The sequence below is a fragment of the Xiphophorus hellerii genome, chromosome 11 (genome assembly GCF_003331165.1).
Source record: "Xiphophorus hellerii strain 12219 chromosome 11, Xiphophorus_hellerii-4.1, whole genome shotgun sequence".
In the NCBI taxonomy this organism is placed as follows: domain Eukaryota; kingdom Metazoa; phylum Chordata; class Actinopteri; order Cyprinodontiformes; family Poeciliidae; genus Xiphophorus; species Xiphophorus hellerii.
The window spans coordinates 20,547,383-20,567,473 of record NC_045682.1 but is presented as its reverse complement, the minus strand read 5'-3'; the positions used below and the strand labels follow the sequence as shown (position 1 = coordinate 20,567,473).

General features: G+C 40.0%; 1 long non-coding RNA gene across 4 annotated transcripts in view; it reads right to left on the bottom strand.

Annotated features, from left to right (window-relative positions):
* LOC116727923 (uncharacterized) overlaps positions 1 to 15,415 on the bottom strand; it is a 34,728-nt gene extending 19,313 nt beyond the window's left edge. Inside the window, exons 1-5 of one of the 4 annotated variants that reach the window (XR_004340898.1) lie at positions 14,479 to 15,415; positions 13,115 to 13,497; positions 8,108 to 8,423; positions 7,946 to 8,022; positions 828 to 1,655 (exon numbers count right to left, since the gene is read on the bottom strand). This is a non-coding gene — a long non-coding RNA (uncharacterized LOC116727923). Of the gene's footprint in view, positions 1 to 827; positions 1,656 to 7,945; positions 8,424 to 8,663; positions 10,773 to 13,114; positions 13,498 to 14,478 lie in introns of those variants that run through there. The other 3 variants (XR_004340897.1, XR_004340895.1, XR_004340896.1) reach the window with 3 other exon arrangements.
* Positions 15,416 to 20,091: the final 4,676 nt, after the last annotated feature.

The window sequence follows — 20,091 nt, the reverse complement described above, 5'->3', positions numbered from 1 at the left end:
CTCTTGTGTGCTATCAAGGTAAATATCAATTTTAATCCAATTATTGAATACAAAGTCATTGTTCAACCAGTAAAGTTGCGCTTTTATTGTTTTTTTCTCTCTCTTTATGTGAACATTGTACAATTTCCTTTAGAAAGTTTGTCTGCTATTTTAACTACAATACAAATCTTGAAGGAAACTGAAGTGAAGGGTAATTTTTCCCTTTAGTCTATAAAGTAAACAACATGTCAGAATCTGTAAAAGAAGCTTATTTCCACAGCATGAAGGTGGCCAGAAAAATCCGGAGCTTTTCCACAGTCGGGCGGAATGACATAATAGAAGCAGTAAAGTGTCTCTAAGCCTCGTCAAGATCATTTTGTCTGTCATTATCCACATTACAAAAGTCTTTGATTCTGTGTCTGATTTCAGTGCTAAACCTGTAATGAGAATAATGCTAATGGCTTATTTTCTGATCAAGAACGAGGAAGCTTGGTATCCATTTCAAGGGCCAGCAGAGAAGGAATGTTCAAGGTCATATCTAAAGAAAACAGCAACACCAGAACAATGTAGTAGCTTACAAATGGAGGCACCAAAAAAAGTTGAGTCTTCATGGTTAACGACCAAATGAAGCAGATCAATAGAAAAACACTGGTATATATGGAACATTGTGGCCTTTTTGTTGACTTTTGGAGCCAAGAAAACCCATTATAGTCAATTCTAAAATACTTTATTTATAATGGTTAGGGCTATTCTATCTTAAAAAGTTCAGGATAATCTCATGATAGTGTTGTAATGATGAAAATATATAAATTCAGTATGCTGAAAGATTTTGTTTTTATTAAGATACATAACTAGTACATGTTTTCTTTATTTTAATGTGAAAAAAATCACAGATGAATTTGTGAATTTATTACAAATGCATTTAGAAAATTGTACAGCAAAACCCATTTTCAATAGATGCCAAATGTGCGCAAAACTTTGCCACTATTCTGCTAGTTTGGAAAAAACAGTTTCACAATAACAGTGCTTCCATCAAATAAGAAGCACAATAAAAAAATCACAGATAAATAAGTTTTGTAATAAGACATTGTGGTTTGGCAACATCTGGTTGTGGAACATGTCTCAAGTGATGTGAAAAGAAAAAACACACCTCACATTAGAGCCAAAACTGCTTATCAAAGATAAGAGCTGCTTCCACTAAGCAAATTTATTTTCGAAATGTCAAAGACAGCAACTGGTATCAGTGCATCTGCTCTTACTGTGAAATGAAAACTTTTGGACAACAAGATTGCAACAAGGAGGACATCAAATTATCCACTTTTACCCCAAAATAAATATTGAGAATCGACTGAAATTCTGCAGGAAGGACATGTATGTACAGCAGAAGACTGGAGCTAAATCTTCCATGCATGAGGTTTCCCGCTTCCAGTAAAAAGTTCACAATATAAAAATGGAGAAAAAGAAAAAAGAAATTTACGATGAAAATTTCTCAAAATCAAAGTTATTCTCTCTGATGAATACTTCTTCTGACTGTTGAGCACATCAAGCAAACCCTTTGTCCAGAGGAGGAAAGGTGAGAGTTACCATCAGTTCTGAGTTCTTCCAACAGTGACGCATCCTGATGGAGTCCATGTGGCGGTTGTTCCTCATCCAAGCCAGAGGGCTTGACCTCGATTCTGCCACGAAAAGAAGAGTTGGATCAAAACACCCTCCAAGAGCAGCTTCTTCCAATAATACACCCGCAATATCATGATGGGCGCCACATCAAAAAAACAAATCAGAAAATGAAGTGACAGAGTGATCATAACGCTGAAATGTTGGGTTTTCACAGGAAACTCAACAGATATTGTTACTGAAAACGATGAAATAGAAACTGAAACAAAGTTTGGGGGGCAGATAGAGCTTACTTTTGGTGGAAACACAATGAACTGATTCTTATTAGACACCAACAGCATTTAACCACTTGAACCATCCATCCATTTTCTTACACCCTTGTCCCTAGTGGGGTCGGGAGGTGCTGGTGCTTATCTCCAGCTACGTTCTGGGCAAGAGGCGGGGGTCACCCTGGACAGGTCGCCAGTCTGTCGCAAGGCAACACAGAAACAGACAGGACACACAACCATGCACACACACACTCACACCTAGGGAGAATTTAGAGACCAATTAACCTGACACTCATGTTTTTGGACTGTGGGAGGAAGCTGGAGAACCTGGAGAGAACGGCAGCATGCACAGGGAGAACATGCAAACTCCATGCAGAAAGACCCTGGGTCGGGAATCAAACCCAGGACCTTCTTGCTGCAAGGCAACAGTGCTACCAACTGTGCCACTATGCAGCTCCCCACTTGAACCAGTTTGGTGGAAAAGCCCTCTAAAACGATACGATTGGGATAATATTGATCAGATCTGACCTGGGGTGATGTGCTCTATTGTCCTGGTCTTAGTGAGAATGCAAGCAGCAGAATTCTGGAGAAGCTGAATGCTTATCCAGAAACTGAATAAGCATTCAGCAGACCTAAAAACAGGTCTGTAAAGTCACTACTGCAGTAATCAATGCGATTAAAGATAAACGCATGGATGAGTTTCTCAAGATCTTATTGGGACATTAGTCCTCTAGTCCTGGAAATGTTGATAGGTAATAGAAGGCTGAATTTGTAATTGTCTTTATGAGTTTCTGAAGGCTCAGGCATGAATCCACCAGATTTCAGGCCTGATCATTAATTTCTAGCTGTAACAGTTGTAGCAAAAGGACACAAAGCTCTTCAGGTCAATCCACAGATTTTCTATCAAATTTAGTTCTGGACCCTGGCTGGGAAAGCAAAAAATGTGTTTATTTGGATGTGTTTTCAGATTAATAATGGTAAGTAGCCACCACCATGTTTCAGTGTGGTACAGCGATCTTTTTAAGTCTTTTGGAATTGAAGCATTTCTGTTTGGTTCGATCAGATCATAACACGTTCTTCCTTGAGGTGCTGAGAAATTCCAACCAGCCGTGGATGTGGAGAATACAACATATCGGATCACACCAGTTGCACCTTATATGAGCAATTTTTCACTCTTTTAGCCTCTCTGTTCAAATGCGTTTCCAGAAATCTGACATTTAACCTCGAGTTTCTGTGTTGCAACTGTTCCAGACAGCTGCAGTACCATAAAAAGCTCACAAAGTCCTGACGCAAATCAGCCTTTTCACTATTTATATCGGAATATTAATAGAGCCTGGAGTAATAACATTTGTTTAGGTTGCTCTCCAAGGGAAGTTGGTCGGTGAAGGTCAGGGTGGTTACTGCTGTTTGTCAACACCATGGCGGAGCTGAAACGCTGGAACGGGTTTCTGGAAAGGTCTTCAAAACCGAGGGCAGCCATGTTTCTTTCCACTGCTGAAAATCGAGACGACCAGGCCCTCTAGAATAACACCCAAAGCCCGGTGGGGGAAAAAAAAAAAAAAAAAAGAAACACTGTCAAATCCCACAGTAGGGGAGTGTGTGGATTTAATCCCCAGTACTCCTCTGAAATATGTACAAGTTTATATGAATACTGCCCTTTTTATCATAAATAATATGTGCATAAGCCTTCCCACTGCTTTATGGCCTTCATCACAACATACAGGGATAAGTGAAACCATACTGAGTGTTGGGAGGCTTTGTGTCTGTGCGTGTGGTTTGGGGTTACAGTATAAAGTCACATACTCTGAAAATAGGGCTATTTCCCTTTAATGAGCTAAAACTACTTGAGATTTACAGGCTGATATCTGATCAGCGCAGAGAGACCCACAGAGATGATGGCCGAGAAGGCGGGAGAAGCTGTGGAGTTTTTTTTTTCCTCTCTTCTTTGAGCAAGAGGACCACGACTGCTGGATGGGCTCACACATATAGAAAAAATGCTTTAAGTGGTGGCGAGTGCCATCTATCTGTGCCCCGCAGCACCATTAATAAACTCATTAAGTCTGTCAGTGAGGGACTGAAGGTCAACGAGGGGCTCTACATCTTGGGCGATCCATTCCCTCCTCTCCACGAAACCACCACCAGACACCTCCGGTAAAAACAAAAAACAAAAAACTTCCAATATGTCGGTTTCTTGTCTAATGTTTAATTAGGGTTGATGTGACTGTTCATTGACACTCAGCTGTCACATTGTTGCTGCTGTGACCTGACAGTCCGCTAGACTCGGTTCAATAGGGGACCAAAGTTGCAACATTCGATGAAATTTTCAGACGGTGGGGTTTGCTTTCACACTGCACTGTGCCAAACAATCCAAACTACTTCAACGTTTCCCTCTGTGTATTATCAGCCTGGCGGGTCACCAGGCTTTCCTTGCCCTTGCCCCGCCAGGCTGAGCATTGTGTGTCTATTTTAAATACGGTTTTTGTACACCAGTAAGAGTGACAGTAAAGACAGATTAGGTTTAGAGTTGACTCACACACTGTTATTTCCAAATTATAATGTCTGCTCATGCACCTCTGAATTTCTGTAACTTTTCACATTTTTTAACATTAAAACATGTTAGGCCGCTGGTGGCCTAACATCAGGGTCAGCATGTTTTCTGGGGCAATCTCCGTACTCTGTATTGATCGATCACATAAAATTCTATAAAAACATACCAAAATGTGTGTGTAAAAACCTTTTTTTTTCCCACTTTGCAAAGGCCCAGAGTCGGGTGCTGCATCTACCTGCTGCACTTTCCTGTTCAGGTTGTACTAATAAAAGTTATTATCACTAGCAGTTTCAGCCCGTAATGAAATCTGTCCTCCAACTTAGGTTCTGTTCTCCCTGTGGAAGACCACACATTGGAGCTTTTACATGGATTTATAAGCCAAAGAAAACTGCTGGCTGATGACGGCAAATTTATATTTACCTTCGGGTAATGACAGAGGTATTCATGCTCTCGTCTACTCGCAGCCTTCAGTAAGAATGAGCCCGTTTCTTCCTGTGATATTAACGGTTTGAAAACTTAAATAAGGAGGTGCTTTTGATCAGACCGCGCAGAGAACAGGGCTAGATACGGAGCATGAGCCGGGAACGTCTGGGCCGCCGTAACGCTCACATTCTTTAAATTGAATTGACTATATCGCAGAATGTTTTTTCTTTACTTCTCAAATAAAAACAGAATACTCACACTCCTTGAACCAGCTCCCTTTGCCACCACAAACACTGAAGAGCTTGCTGCACCGATGGCAGTTTTCTAGCCGATCACCGATCTTGAAAAAGCCTGATCTGCTGATTCTGATTTTGGCCCATACTGATTTTTTTTCATCTGAAATGTTGCTAAATATAGCAAGAAAGTCTAGTTAGTAACAGTAGGGCGACCATCGCTAACCACAAACGTGGAGACATGACCTGCTGAGTGGGTCTGTCTGTCCAGCCCTCTCTCATGGGAGAGCAAAAGAGGACAGCGGTTAATTTTTAAACCTTTGCAGAGGTAGATGAGATAAAATCAAAATCAAATTTTATTTGTATAGCACATTTCAGCAGCAAGGCATTTCAAAGTGCTTTACATCATATCAAACACAGAAACACAATGCAACATTGAATCAACAATCAAAACATGACATTAAGTCAAGTTCCATCAATAAATTTGTAATTGATTACGTTTCAAATACAATCCTAAACAGGTGGGTTTTTAGTCGAGCTTGCATCAATGAAAGGTTTACCTGTTACACTCCTACTGTGTCATATGGAACAAAATACCTGTTGCTATTTTTATTCCCACTCACGCTCACAATCACACAGTTTAAAACGATGTAGACAGCATTTTATTGGGCTTCTGGCACAAGGCTCCGTACACCTCTTTCACTGAATTTTGAGCAGGGACTCCGCCGTCACTCACGGATTTTTGTGCAATTCTATGGTACCTGTTAGTGTCTAGAAGTGGATAAGATCGGCTTCAAGTGATCACCAATCTCCCAAAATTAAGGAAATTGGGACCGATTTATCTGTGCACCCTTGTTTGCTCGACCTTCGAACGTCCTGATGACCAAGCCAGGCTGGTACAACTGGGCCACACACCTTGGATAAGCTACAACTTCTGCTGTACTCTGGACCCAACTGTGCTTCCAACGTGACGATAAAACATCAGGATCTCATGCCGGCGGTGTCTGTCACGCATAATGTGGAGAAGAAATCCGAGATCTATTCTGGTTGGTTTTTAATGACTTGCTGTGTGTTTTGTCTGGAATAAAGAGTAAAAACGAATACTTAGAGATTTCATGATAAGGTTAGCTAGATAGCTTCTTTTTGATTTGTTTTTAAAGTGATTCCTACTGGCTTTTTCATTGACCCCCCTACAAATCTGTGTTTCTCATCAAGCAGTAAATTATGCAGAGCGTAAATCCAAACTCTAGAAATCACAGAGTTTGGATTTGCAGTGAGTCTTATTGTCTCATCTTTTCACTCTGCACACATCATGGGAACTGACTGGGCATCTAAAAGGAAAAATTAAGAAACGTCCATTTAAGTGTAATGGATAGTCGTTAAATATCACAAATATTACAGAGATTGATTGCTGCGTTAGTAAAAAAAATCAAGTGCACGCACTGACAACATAATGAATTTTCCCCTTTATGCACAAAACAGTTACTTGTTCAGCCGTAAAACATAACACAGAGTTTTATTGTCTGCAAATCCACCTTGAGATTTATTGTGAAGAATTTCACTCAGAGCCAAGTAATTCATCCGGAATGCAATGTGTAACAAGTTTCCCCGTCTCTACGTATTTTAAAATGAATAGGCAATGGCAAGGTAAGTGACATATTTATAGAATTCCAGCTAAGAGTTTATGTATTCATTAAATGTTAAGCTAAATGTTTAGGGGGAGAAAATAAGCAGACTGTATCCACCTCTGCTGTGACACATGGGAGAAAAGGAAAATGCCAGGGGAGTTAAGTAATGGGCCACAGAGAGGCTGAGGATAATGCGGCTTGACCAGTGGTGATTAGCAGCATGCTCCTGTCTGTCGGACAGAGTGAGGATTTTAATTGTTAATATTCATGCAGTCCGGAGAAAAACTAAAAAGCAAAAAAAGAAACATGGGGATTTCAGAACAAGGATGGGATACAGAGTTCAATTTCATCATTGATAACAACTACTGCTACTGTGGAAGACTTTTCAGGAAGTTTCACCACAAACACCTGTGGGCACCTGGGCAGACTTTAATGTTCCACAGCATTATCACTGCTAACCTATGTTATCACTGCTAACCTATGTTATCACTGCTAACCTATGGACATTGGCCTAAAGCACTGGAATGTTTGTAAAGAAAGCACATCGCAACGCATCATGATCCCCTATTTAATACAGTAAGTGCAAAAAGTGGAAAAAAAGTAAAGAATTTGCATAAGAAGTAACATTTACGGTAAATTCAGGTTACTAACTAAGCTATTTCAATACTTCATGTATATTTGTACTGTTTTGAAACAGGGAAATATCATTTAAATCATCCATTCATGCAATGTCAATTGACCCTTTGCAACTAAGTCACCTAATCATGTGAAGGCCACGATGGACGAAGTAAGTATTGAACGACTGCGATTGTTTTCCAACGCTGTTTTTGCCAGTATAGCCAGGGCTTCTACTGGTTCAAATCCAGCTAAATTATCGATAGAAGTATCACACCTAGTCGAGGCTTATAGACAGCAGCGGCGTTTACAAACGGTGGAGATACCTAGCTCAGAAACCAACCCATTCCTCCTACTAACTCCTGACGCACTTGTTGATTTGATCAAACCGTCGACTTTGCCTGAATTCACGCCACGTGATTTATAAATGTCATAAATGATGTACACCAGAGCAGACTTAGAGCATACCAATGTCTAGATGCTAACTAGCTTTTTTCATACAAAATAGGCTACATGATGGTGGGGAAATTTCCCCATGGTTACTAATGCTTAGATGCACGTCTTCTCCAGAATGTAATATTCTGTTACCTCTTACTAATCGTGCTTACTTATGAAGTATATGAAAGTTAATCTTACCTTGTGAAAAGTGTTCACTAGCAAGTCCACAAGTCCACCCAGGGCTGCCAGTCCGCCTGTTATCCTCATCAAAAGGTCTACAATGAAATGACAAGTTTGGTTTGCATCATCGTTTGTTTGCACAACAACTTATGACCATCTTTATTGTAAAATCAATCTTACCTCATTTCCCTGTTTCGAAAAATCTTAGTACAAATATATTCAAAATGTTGAAATAGCTCAGTGGCTCTCCTGAATTTAGAATAAATGTTACTTCTTTTGCAAATTACTTGTTTTTGTTTTCACTTTTTGCACTTATATTAAATAGGTGGTCATGATACATTGCAATGTGCTTTGTTGAACTTAACAAGCAACAAATGAAGGATCTTGGAGTGAGTAGAGACCTGCCGGATGTCCTCTGCAGGCTCCTGTCGTCCAGGTTGTTCATTTTATGGTGACCTGGAACAAAGTGGCAGCTGCAAATCTTTGGCGATGAAATCTGTCAAGAAAGAAACTGATTACCAACTGGAAACAAATGCCACGAAAAGCACAAAAGAACAAACTAAAACCCCACTCAATTTGTTATTGGACCTTAATCGAATAAAAATTGACAACAAAATAGTCAGACATCTAGAAATAGCGAGAACAGGAGGTTCTTTAGCGGGCGACTTGAAAACTAAAAACCCATATTCGATAAATCTCCTGTACCTGGATAATCCTGTAAGTAGACTTTCATCACCACTTGACTTTAACGTTCCCCGGTGGCTTCCTGAACTCTCCAGCAGAGCGACCTAAAGGTCTGACACGGACTTCCTCGCACGACTCCAGCACCTCAGAGAGGAAGAGCTGAATGAATCGTTTGAAAACAACTCGACGTAACGAGTGCTGTTGCAGGAACTGTGACCCCCACATGAATGCTTGAAACCGGCTCTGACGGTGTGGAAGTGCCGGCGGTCAGATTGTGCCGCTGGGAACATGGAGCTCATGTTGTGCGGATGTGGAGGCTGCAAGGGAGAAAGTTTAACGGTGAGTCGAAGAAGGATTCAGCAGGATTTATCTGGGCCGAATCCTCCACCGCGTCCAGGAGAAATCCACGCCAATAGGGAAGCCAACGGGACATTCTTTCTTTGTAAAAAACAAAAGAAAAAAGAAATATAATCTAAGCGCCTCTTTTGTGATGTAGCCAGGCAGCTTTTGTAAATCTACAAGCTGGATTGCCTGACCAGCAGGGTGAACTTTTTTCTCTTTGCCAAGAGCGTTTGGCCCGGAGTCCTCCCCCATGAATCTCTCCTCTGCTACTTAGACCTTAAGCAGTTGTTACAGACACACTTTTCATTCCCTTTTTGCTTTTGGATGGCTGTAACGGGTCTCACTGGGAGACAATGAAGCTCAGATGTGTTTAATTGCCATAGGGATTCAAAGATCCGTGGTGTGTAAGAGACGAAAATTACCTAGATGACGAGGGAATTAAAAAGAACACCAAGATCCTCTTCAAGATCTTTTAAAAAAAAATATATACAGGTACCTCATTAATTCTTGGCGACAGCAGCCATGTGTTTTCCATTATTAATGTACTATAAAAGTCTTTGGTATGGATAGGGGGGCAAACTGCATCTACTTTCTAATCTTGCACATATTTGTTCTGAAGCTGAAATTTGGCCGAATGTCCTTCTGATTTGAACTCCAGGAAGGACGCAGGAACGAGGACACTGCAGCTTGTGCGTAATTTGTGTTATGGTTGCTATGGGAATAAAACCCATATAGGTGACAAAGTGGCTGACCTAAAGGTGTTGACCTTTACTTTTTGGGTTTGGCAATAAACCCTTTCCTGTGAAAACAAATGTACTCGATACAAGCTGCTGTTGCCCATTAGCACGTTTAACTGCGGGGTCCCAACCGGCTTTTAAAGGGGTTCCTAAAACTTTGTCAGAAGTCGCAGAGTTTTGGTTGGCGAACAACGTATCTGTCGTTGCCTTTTGGGTTCATGTCGTTGGTGTTGTGTCACTTTGTTCTGTTGTCTTTGGTTCCTTTTGTATCCAAGGATCTCAAATTGTTGCTTAAATACTCCTGATGGTGGAGGCACAAAGCAACATAAATCCAAAGTAAAGTCACTATAATGTAGCACTAATGAACCCAAACAGCCAAAAGTAAGAGCAGGAGAAACACGTTTATCTTTCCTATACACAGAAACAGTTAACTCTCTGTAGTCATGGGGGCTCGGGACTACAACCACCCATAAATACTTAAGACCTAAAGACGTTAACGACCACCAGTTCTAATAGTTCAAACATGAAACCTTACTACACACACACACAGTAAAAACCATCTTAGAACTGCTAAAGAAGCTAATAGTCTCCCTTATCTATGCTCTTGGGGGTACAACCAATCAGCTGCAAGGAAAATACATACCGCTCTTGGATTGGCTGCTTAGCAAACACCAGCTAATAGCATGTCCACACCTGTAAGACGGCCCCCAATTATTTGCTCAGGTGGTTCATGCAAATTCAGGCTTTTTATTTTTAGTTAGGAAAAAATATTGCTGACTTAAAATCATCCTAGTTTTTATTTTGTCTTTAATTTTCTAGTGGATAGAACCACATCTGTCCAGTGTGTTTTAGTCAAAAACAACATTTTGGTCACAAAAGTCAAACTAATTTATTAAACGTGAACTAATTTATTAAACTTGAGTCACTCATTTTCAAAGAAAGAGTGACCCAAATCATTGCTGATACTGTACTAAATGGTTTTTTTATTTTATTTTTGTTTTTAAAATAAGTCTAGCCTAAATGAATCTAGACTTTTAGGCTAGACTGATCATCTACTAAGATTTACAAATCCCTTTCGTCCAAAATATTCTGACTAATTTATTTGGTTGAATAAAATATTGTCTGCTTAGTTTATTGTTCAGAATGTCTGAATTTAATCTGTATGTATATACAGTATATACGTATATATATATATACATACAGATTTTTTGTTGTTGTTGATTTTAGCTTTAAAAATGATTTCTCTTTCTTCCAGGGGGGAGTACTTTTGGACGCCCTCCTGGCTTACATAAAATATGTATTCGTTGGTTTTTGCTTGACGATATGTATGGAAGAGGAAAAGACATTCAGACGCTTCGACCTAATCCTCTCTACCGAATAAATCTCAACAGTCTTTTATCTAAAACCTGGAATTTTTCATCTCAGAGGTCACTTTAAATGATTTAACAGAGTTACAACACCCTGGAAGATTTATTCACTGTTCTGAACTTCCAACATCCCAGGATGGGTAATAGATTACATCTTCTGCCCAAATCGCAGATATGAATTCCTCATTTTTCTCTTGAACAGCTCCTTGAATTAAAACCAGTATGCTGACAGTGATGTAAATGAACTGCAACGGTTCAGTGATCAATAGTGACCCGTACTCTGTCAACACCGTATTTCATTCCTGCGTTTTGCCTATGGTTTAACTCAAGGCAGTGTAATTCCTTTTGTCCATTTTGTCTTATCCTCTGGCCCAAAGGCTCAATTTAAAAACTAAAATAAGACAGGGAACCTGATTTATGTACAGTACATCAACAATAAAAACTGTCTCTTCTCTGTGCCGTCTCGGTAAATTTGAGAGAAAACAAAACCTCAACTAAAACAAGGAGCTCAACTTCTTGGTAGCACACCAAGATACACTTTTGATGCAAAAAAGAAACACTTTTTAAATATAAAGTCTCCAACTGAAACCATTTGACATGTTTGACCTCGTAAATATTAATTTTCACAGAAAACTGTAAAGGTGTTAACTTTATTTCATAGGTTAAAGGGACAGTTCCTGTAAAAAAAAACACACAAAAAAACAAGTGGCATCTTTATGAGACTTTCATGGCGAAAACCAAACAAACACAAAATGTCCAAAAAATTCATGATAACAGTCAAATATAGTTTTGGTAAAACAATCCCAGATGATCAAGACCACATGGCAAATGACAGTTTTATTAACAGAAACTTAGCCAAACGGTAGAAATAAAAACTAAGCCACTGGTTAAACAGTATGAGATATGCGACAATAACTTTTAGGATGCAGTTCGCTGACATTGCAGTTTGGATCGTTTGATTTACCACCAGAATGAGGTTTGGAATAAGTGCCATTCAAAAAAACAAAGTAGTTCAAATCAAGCTTGAGATCAGTGAAAGTTGACTGATTTGAAGAAGAAGAAAAAAAGCCTCCTTTGATGTGAAAAATGAAAATCTGAAAAGGAAAAAATGATCTTTGAAATGTTAAGACACTGTGCAGCATCTGGGTTGTAATGGGGGAACCATTTATACACATCAAAGGCAGGGCACATATCAGTGTATATATATATAACATTTTCCTAAAATATTATAAATATGTAAGAAAGATTGCAAGAAAAAACAAAATAAACAAGTACATGGGATGAGAACCGAGGAAGCGTTCAGAAATGTTGAAGTGTGATGATGTTATGTAAAGAATAACAGACTCAAGCATTAATGCATTAATCCAGCCAGAATGAGGAAATCAGAAGAAATGTTGTCTGACAACAGCATCGTGGAGACCTAACAAACTGGCACCCTGAGATGGGCTTCTAAAGAGGTCCCAGTCTTTCGCTGCTTTATTTCACATCAGGGGAGTAAAACGTGTTTCCAACGGAGGAAGTTTTGGAGGTTGAGAAGGAATCCGTCATCTTTTCTAATTTCACAAAGTTCGCTCATTTCTTTGTGGAAAGTAGAAGCGATCACTCCATTCTTATTGTGTTGCCAGTAAACAGCAACACATCCATTCATATCCAACTGGGAGATATTTTTGTCAAGAAAACAATGTTTACAGTTTACTCAGTGTCTTCCTCAGACATTTTTACATAGTTTCCTTCAGTGGTTCTCGGTACAGCGCCGCCACAGGCAGGAAGGGGAACAGGCTGCTTAAAGAGTTGGGTTTGTTAGACACAGTGCGCTGAAGTGCAGCAGCTGGAAGTGCAACAAATGTTACGATTTTGGCTCCCAATTGAACTGAGTTTACTGGACTATCAGGTGTGAAAACAACAGAACTTTACATGACATAACATTTTTGTTCAGCAGATTTGCTGACTACATGAGAGCCAGATGGACAAATTTCACATGATTTGGTTTCTGTTTTTATCACATATGTTAATGAAACACTAATCCAGTGACATAGACAATGGGTTGGTGTCCTAACCTTTGAGCTACCCAGAGGTATTTCCCAAGGTGCAGCCCAGAAACAGCTCCAGGATATTTCTGGTATCGCTCAGGACTCTGCTCTGGACCAGGAATCCCGCCATGGATTTACCTCAAAGGCACAATCAATCACATCCAGAAATAAGAGAGAAGACATGATGTTATGTTTGAAAGCACATCCTCTTCAAAAACATGTTCACCACATTCAGCACAAAGCAAAAAGATCAGCGAGCAAAGCTCTAACGTTACCGTGTGCGCAGCGATACGCCTTCTGTTATTGTTTGCCTTTGTTAGCTGTAGGGGGGAAGCCCATTGTGTGTCTGGGGAGGATTCCCCTCTTGCTCCACATGTCAGGTCTCAGTTACATCATCGAGGAAAAAAAAACTGGAAGCCAATCACAGGAAACCACAATATCTATGAGCATAAATTTATGACAAGAGCAAAATCACACGAGTCATAAAGAATCAGTAGATTTCATAAAGTAGAAACAGGGTTTCCCCCAGAAAACCTGGTGTCCAGCGACCTACCATGTTTTTGGGTTTAAAAAGTTTTTAATGTTGGCAGAACATTTTTAAATATTACTAGGTAATTACGTGGGGGTGGAAGTAAAGCCTGGCAGCCCGCCAGGCTTTACTCTGGGAAACCCTGAGAGAATAAAAGCTCGACAAGGTGCGTTTCCATTACATGTGTGCGAGTCTTTGTCGATATTCTGGTAATGTCGAAAAAACACGATTTTGCAACTGCTGTGTTTCCATTAAATAAGAAATGAAATGAGTCACTCCAGGTTGGAGTCCCGGCCTGATGACCTTTCCTATATGACCACTCACAAATAAACGCAACTTAGAGCTTTAAAAAATAAAATCATGGCAGCGATGGATGTAAACAGTTACATGAGATATATCCATATTTCATCCATGGCGCTAACGCTCGTCATCTATCAGCCATCAAAGGAGGTGTCAGTGTCAAGCATCTTACACTTCGGAGCGCCTACGTATGCAGCCTTTTAGGGAAATTGGCCTTTTACAGGAGAGTTGTGTGTCATTCAACACATTCAAGTGACACACAACTTTTTATGAACTTTGTAATACTGTGAGATCTGTGGTGGAGCCTGCTGCACATTGTCCAAAAGAAACAAGAACAAGCCTTTATGCTCCTACTGCCTCCTCTTGTCTTCTTTGTGGTCTTTGCCAGCAGCAACATCCGGCTGTTGATCACATGTAATGCAAAAAACGTGTTTCCGTTGCTGTTTTTGCAAAATAAATCTATTTCAATCCGGCTGAAAAACAACATCATCCTGGTGCAAAAAAAAAAGTCTTTTGAAATTGCTGTGTTTCAAATTTTTCTTTGTAATTTCAATTTGCTTACTTTGACGGTTAATGGAACTGCTGCTACTGAGGTGCTATTTTTACACAAAGTCCTCTTTCCAGCGCTGAACTTCCTCTACATTTCATGAAGACCATATGGAGTGTATGAGGAATTCCCATAAAAGTCTGCGTTCGCGGGATCTGGGAAAGGAACTGTCTCTCGTTGTGAAACGGTGAACACGGGGAGTCACGGCGAAGAGTGAGGCTTTCCTGCTGCTGAAAAAAAAAAAGCCGAAGCAGCAACTGGGATTCTGTCCAAGCGGGGAGTTTTAGTGCCTGAGACGGCTTTAAGCAGATGATGAACGATCAGAACCATGACGGCCCAGGATGAACCAAACCACCCGAGAAGGGGAGGGAGCTCTGTGACATCTGAGATGACACCAGAGCTCCTGCATGCGTCCCTCAAAGCTTGTAATGCAGTCCTCTAATCCCCGTATTGTGTTTATAATCCGCCAATGAAGAGCTGTGGTCACACAGAACGGTCTCCGTGCGCCAATGAAGGAAGATGTGGTTCATGATACCTTTATGACTTCATTTCTGATGTCACCCTCTTGCAGAACAAACACACTCGTCTCTCCAAAGCCTGTTTAATGCTGCTGCAGCGCAGAGTGTGTGTGTGTGTGTGTGTAGGCGTGGGCGTGCGTGTGTGTGAGGTGAAACCGTTTTTAGGTCAGTAAGGGTTTATGACCGGCCCTGGAATGAGGGACGCTGAAACATCTATCTTGTTGCCTTTGGGCCCCTCAGATGTGGATGTAAACGTTTGGGATCTTTTAACTGCAAAACCCAGTTTTGCTTTGGCTTCAACTCACCGTCTGATGACCAGATGTTCTTCCAACTAGTCTTTTAGAAAGCAGAATTCATGGTTCCTCCGCATATGGGAGGTCAAATGCACATTTGAACTGGTCAAACTTCCACACATCAGTCTGCACAACGTTTTGGAAAAGATTCAGAGAGGTCCATCAAAGTGAGCTTTAAAGGGACAGTACTCTGTGTTTTGCACAATCCAGTTATGTTACAAAAACGCTTTATTTATCAAAAATGACTTAAAAGAAAATTGACTTTGTAATTCAGCACCTTGGCCTCTGTCTCCTGCACCTTCAGGAAGTCATCACAACGTTGCTCCTCTATAAAGCTTTTAATGTTTTTCCTCCTATAGTGAGCTCAACAGATGCAGGTTCCACCAGGTGTTTGCTAATTACTGCCAGCTAGTCTGGAGGAGCTGAGCAGCTGAGCAACACTCCAGGTGTGTTTTTGACGAGGAAATAACATTGTAACATGAAAAAGTGACTTTACAGAATACTACCCCTTTGATATTCCTGCAGGTAGATGGAAATGCTCCTATTGCCACACGCTCATGGAGGCCATGTTCACTTTTTGCGTTTCAGATGGGAGGGCAGACATTGACCTTTGAGGTGAAAGAGGCCCAAAGCTTCTTAGATCTTGTCTTTGAATCTTCCTTTATGAGGCGGTGCCGTGCTTTAGGAGGAATTTTGGAAGGTCTCTAACCCTACGGAGGGTTCACTGTTGTCTCAAGTCTTATCTGTTTGTAGATTTGTTCTGTAAGTATTCCCAGACTTTATTTCTTCAGGAACAGCTTGACTTTTGCTGCTGGTGAGACTTTTTCCATCAGCTGTGAAAAGGTACTGCAGATTATTTCGGTCAACTCAAGGAACCCGAGGAACCATTATCAAGTTTAAATATTTAAAGCAAGAAGGTTTGTGTGAAAGTTTTGATCACAGAAACAGAAGGAAATGACTGAATATTCCAGTCAACTTGTGTGATGTTTGTAAATGTACTGTAAAAAGTCTCGTAGCAATAAACCAAATAATAAAGTTAGAGTCATATCCCAATACGTTTATGTGTTCTGATGAGGCTCATTTGTCAGATTAAAATAGCTAACCTTTATATTAAAGATTGTTTTAATTAAGGCTATATTTCGGGATGATGGATTGGTCTAATGTTATATTCCAATTTTAAATGTCGTGTTTTCATTAGCTGTAAAATGGAAAATCATAATTAACAGGAATAAAGACTTTAATTAATCTATATAATTTCACTCAGTAATAAAGTTGTAGAAAAAGACGGACTTTTCAATAGTATTCTGATTTATTGAAAAACGCAAGCTTTCCACTTATGACTAATATTTCATTTCCTTAATTAAAAAATGGTACAAAGCTAAATATTTGCAATTATGTGTAAAGGTTACAATAAATGCAGGAATAATTCTAGAACTAGAACAGTGCAAAGTAAGCCCACGTCATCACTCCTCCACCACCTTGCTTTACAGATAGCATGTTTTATTTGTTTGTGCTGATAAATTGTAATTTTGGTTTTAGAAGTGCAAAGCTGCTGTTTTCCCATTTTAACCTCTCATGTCTAAAACTGCATTTTTTATGTATTAGTTGGTAAAAAAAAAAAAGAAAAAGAAAAACTGATATTTCTTGTGTTTATTTTCATTATAAGCCCTGACAAGCTGAATCCTAGAACCAAGGTGTAAATTCTCGGTACCTTGACTGTGTAAATCATATAATTAAACACCTTTTTTTATTGCAGCGTTCCTGTTGGGTGAATTAGAAGGTGTAATGTGCTTGTAGGTAGAAGTCACAAGTCAGCAGGTAATTTAAAGGAAACGTTTTTGATGAAAACAAAAATAAGCTCAGAGCTGTAATCAGCAGAAGTAAGGATTCCCTAAGGTGTGCACATTTTCACACAAAGCTAAAACAGAAAAAAGTAAGAATACAGGACATTTGAACTTAATTTGTAAATGCTGCTTTGTGATTACTTGAAAATGTAGCGGGGATCTATGACGTATCCGAAACGAATCAGCAGTGACAGAGAACATGGCAGCTTTTCTTCATTTATCAGACATTTTGCTCCTCCAGAACATCCCGAGCTGGACAGCTTCGGTTCAGAAAACAAATTAAGAGTGAAGCCATTAAACTCAGTCACTTTTGATGGATTGGACGGTTAAAAACTAGTATCTGTATTTAAATAAACCTTGGAGTTAATGAGGACGCCGCCTGGGGAGGGGATTGGGGTCAGGGGTCGATTTGTGACACGGTGTATTTTAAAGAGGAGAAGTGGTCTTTGACAGCCAGCGGTACCGGTTTAGCTTGTGTTTATTTTGCGAGGTGCCTGTGATGAGGAGCAGTACAGCAGATCATACAGTGTGAGAGACGTGAGGTTTAAAGCAAGCGAGCGGAGAGAAAACCCGAAGAGGATTCTACTAGGAGTGAAGAAAGCAGCGTCTGCTTATTCTCACTCTCACTTCTTCTCTCCCTAAACACAAATACAAATGAACACAACGAAAACGTTGATCTGTGTGGAGAAAGATATGAATTTTAAAAATGTTTTCCTTGTCTTTCAATTTCGTTATGACTTTATGTGGAAAAGGAAGCTACGAGTGATGATTCCTATTATAGTGGGACGTGTGAAGGGTGTGTAACTTTTGTCCTCTTTTCATGAATATCCATCAAAAATGTATTGAAGTTTTTTGCATTTGCATCGTTTTGCGTTTTTAAAATTTGCACACTTATTTTGCTGCTAGGAGTTGTGACTCCTCTAAAGTGAGGCGTGAACATCTCCTTATGCGCCACCTCTCTGTTCGGTACCACAGATCCATAATGTTGTGTGTTTACATAAGCATGAGTCAGTAAATGTAACTGGTCAATAAAAATGATAATGAAGTAAAACGTAAAGCCACTATGGGAAACAAATGTCTCAAAACCTTGCATACAAGAGGGTGATTGACAGCGCTAAGACCCTCCCTCCTGGCTCTGATTGGCTGATTCCATCAGATCTGTGTATTTCTGCAGCTGGGCAGAGGAGCTTGGTTCTTTTTCACATATTACCTGTCTCATATGTTACTGTCAGGACTTAGAGACAGTTTGAACAAATAAAAAACGTATAGGTTATTCTGTCTGCTTGGAGACAAAACTGACCTGAGAGAGTGAAGCTTTGAGGCCTTCAGGTAGCAGCGAGGCTCATCTGAGAGAGATGACATCCAGCATAGCGACATAACGATGAGGATCAGGAAACATCTTCACGCGAGTCTTGAAACAGAAACTACAGAATCAGCAGCTGTGTGTCATGAGAAATTTGACAGACAGTGTCTTCGTTCTTCTTTCCAAAGAACGACTAAAACATCCATCTTACCATCTCCAGAGGAAGAAGGTTTAGTTAAGTTAGCAGTGGGAGTAAGGGTACTGTTAGAAGATGACATTACAGCAATCTGGCTGCACAAGATGAGAATTACAAGCTGCCAGCAAGGTTCACACACTCTCAGTGATCGTTTTCCGGTACTTATCATGAACAAATTGAAACATTATCCGCAGCCCTGGCAACAAAGTAATACAGTAATACAACAAGAAGGGTTGCGTTTGATTCAGTTAAGGGCGTAATGAGGTAAAGGAAAGCAGAAGGGCTCATTTCATTAGAAACTGAGCTCACAGCAAGAACAGGCTGCACTGTAAGCTTAGTCACATGCAGTCTTTCCCATGTGCTAATAAAGGTGAACAGCAGCCTCCAGGCAAGAGGAAGCTGGGTGAGTTAGCCTGCTGTGCTGTCCTAAAACAACTTTTTTTCATTTAGATAAATTGAACAAAAATATCAGACTAAAGTGCAAAGATCAAAGCAAATGGCCACTATGGGAATAACTGGGAGAGAAAGAGTTTAAAGTATTCCTTAAGTCCAAAAGCTTGACAACTGTAATACTTTAAGGCACGGAAAAGTAAGAAGCAAATGGTTCCAGCCTTCAACCGAGCGCGTCGTATTTTTCACACAGGATGTTTTCAAATTAGACAGACCAGCAGTGGATGACTGCTAGTTTGCACCAAAGATCTGATCACCATTTATAGGAGCGTGCACCTGTCCCCAAACGACGAGAAATATGAAATAAGGCTGAACTTCCCATAAACACATCGATCAAAGTCATAGGAAAAAGTTTAGTTGAGAAAGAGCTGGTTGTAAAGTGACATTTCTGATTAGAGGTTAGACGTTGTGCACACATAAAGCAGTTTCAAATGTAACTTTAACTCAACTGGCTCAATGAAGACAAATTCAGCTGTTTGGAAATGTGAAATTTCAGAGAGTAGCACCAATAATTTTTTTCTTTTTGAAAGGCAACACTTAAAAAAAACATACATTTGCCCATTTTAGAAAAGCAGAATAGAAAATAATTAAATAGAGACAGGGTAAACCCTGAACAGGTCACCAGTCCATCACAATAAAATGTATTAAAGATCAGCTGTTTGGTGCTAGTTTTTGCGTAAATACCAGGATACCTGATCATATCCTGAATTTCATAACAGCCCAAACATACCTACAACTTTAAATCCCAAAACTTTCGCACACTTTGTCCAACACACATCATCCCAGTCAGAATAAGCAAGGTTAATTTGAACCTTGTTTACCTTTACTTCTTTGGACATGGTCCATCTTGAATCCTGATCGTTTTAGAGACGGATCTTTTATTGTCTGCTATGGGCATAAAAGGGCAGAAACTCATGGTGTGGTCACCATCCTCCTCTGACCTCAACCCTATTGAGAACCTTTGGAGTTTCCTCAAGCAGAAGATCTGAGGGTGGAATGCAGTTCATATCAAAACAGCAGCTCT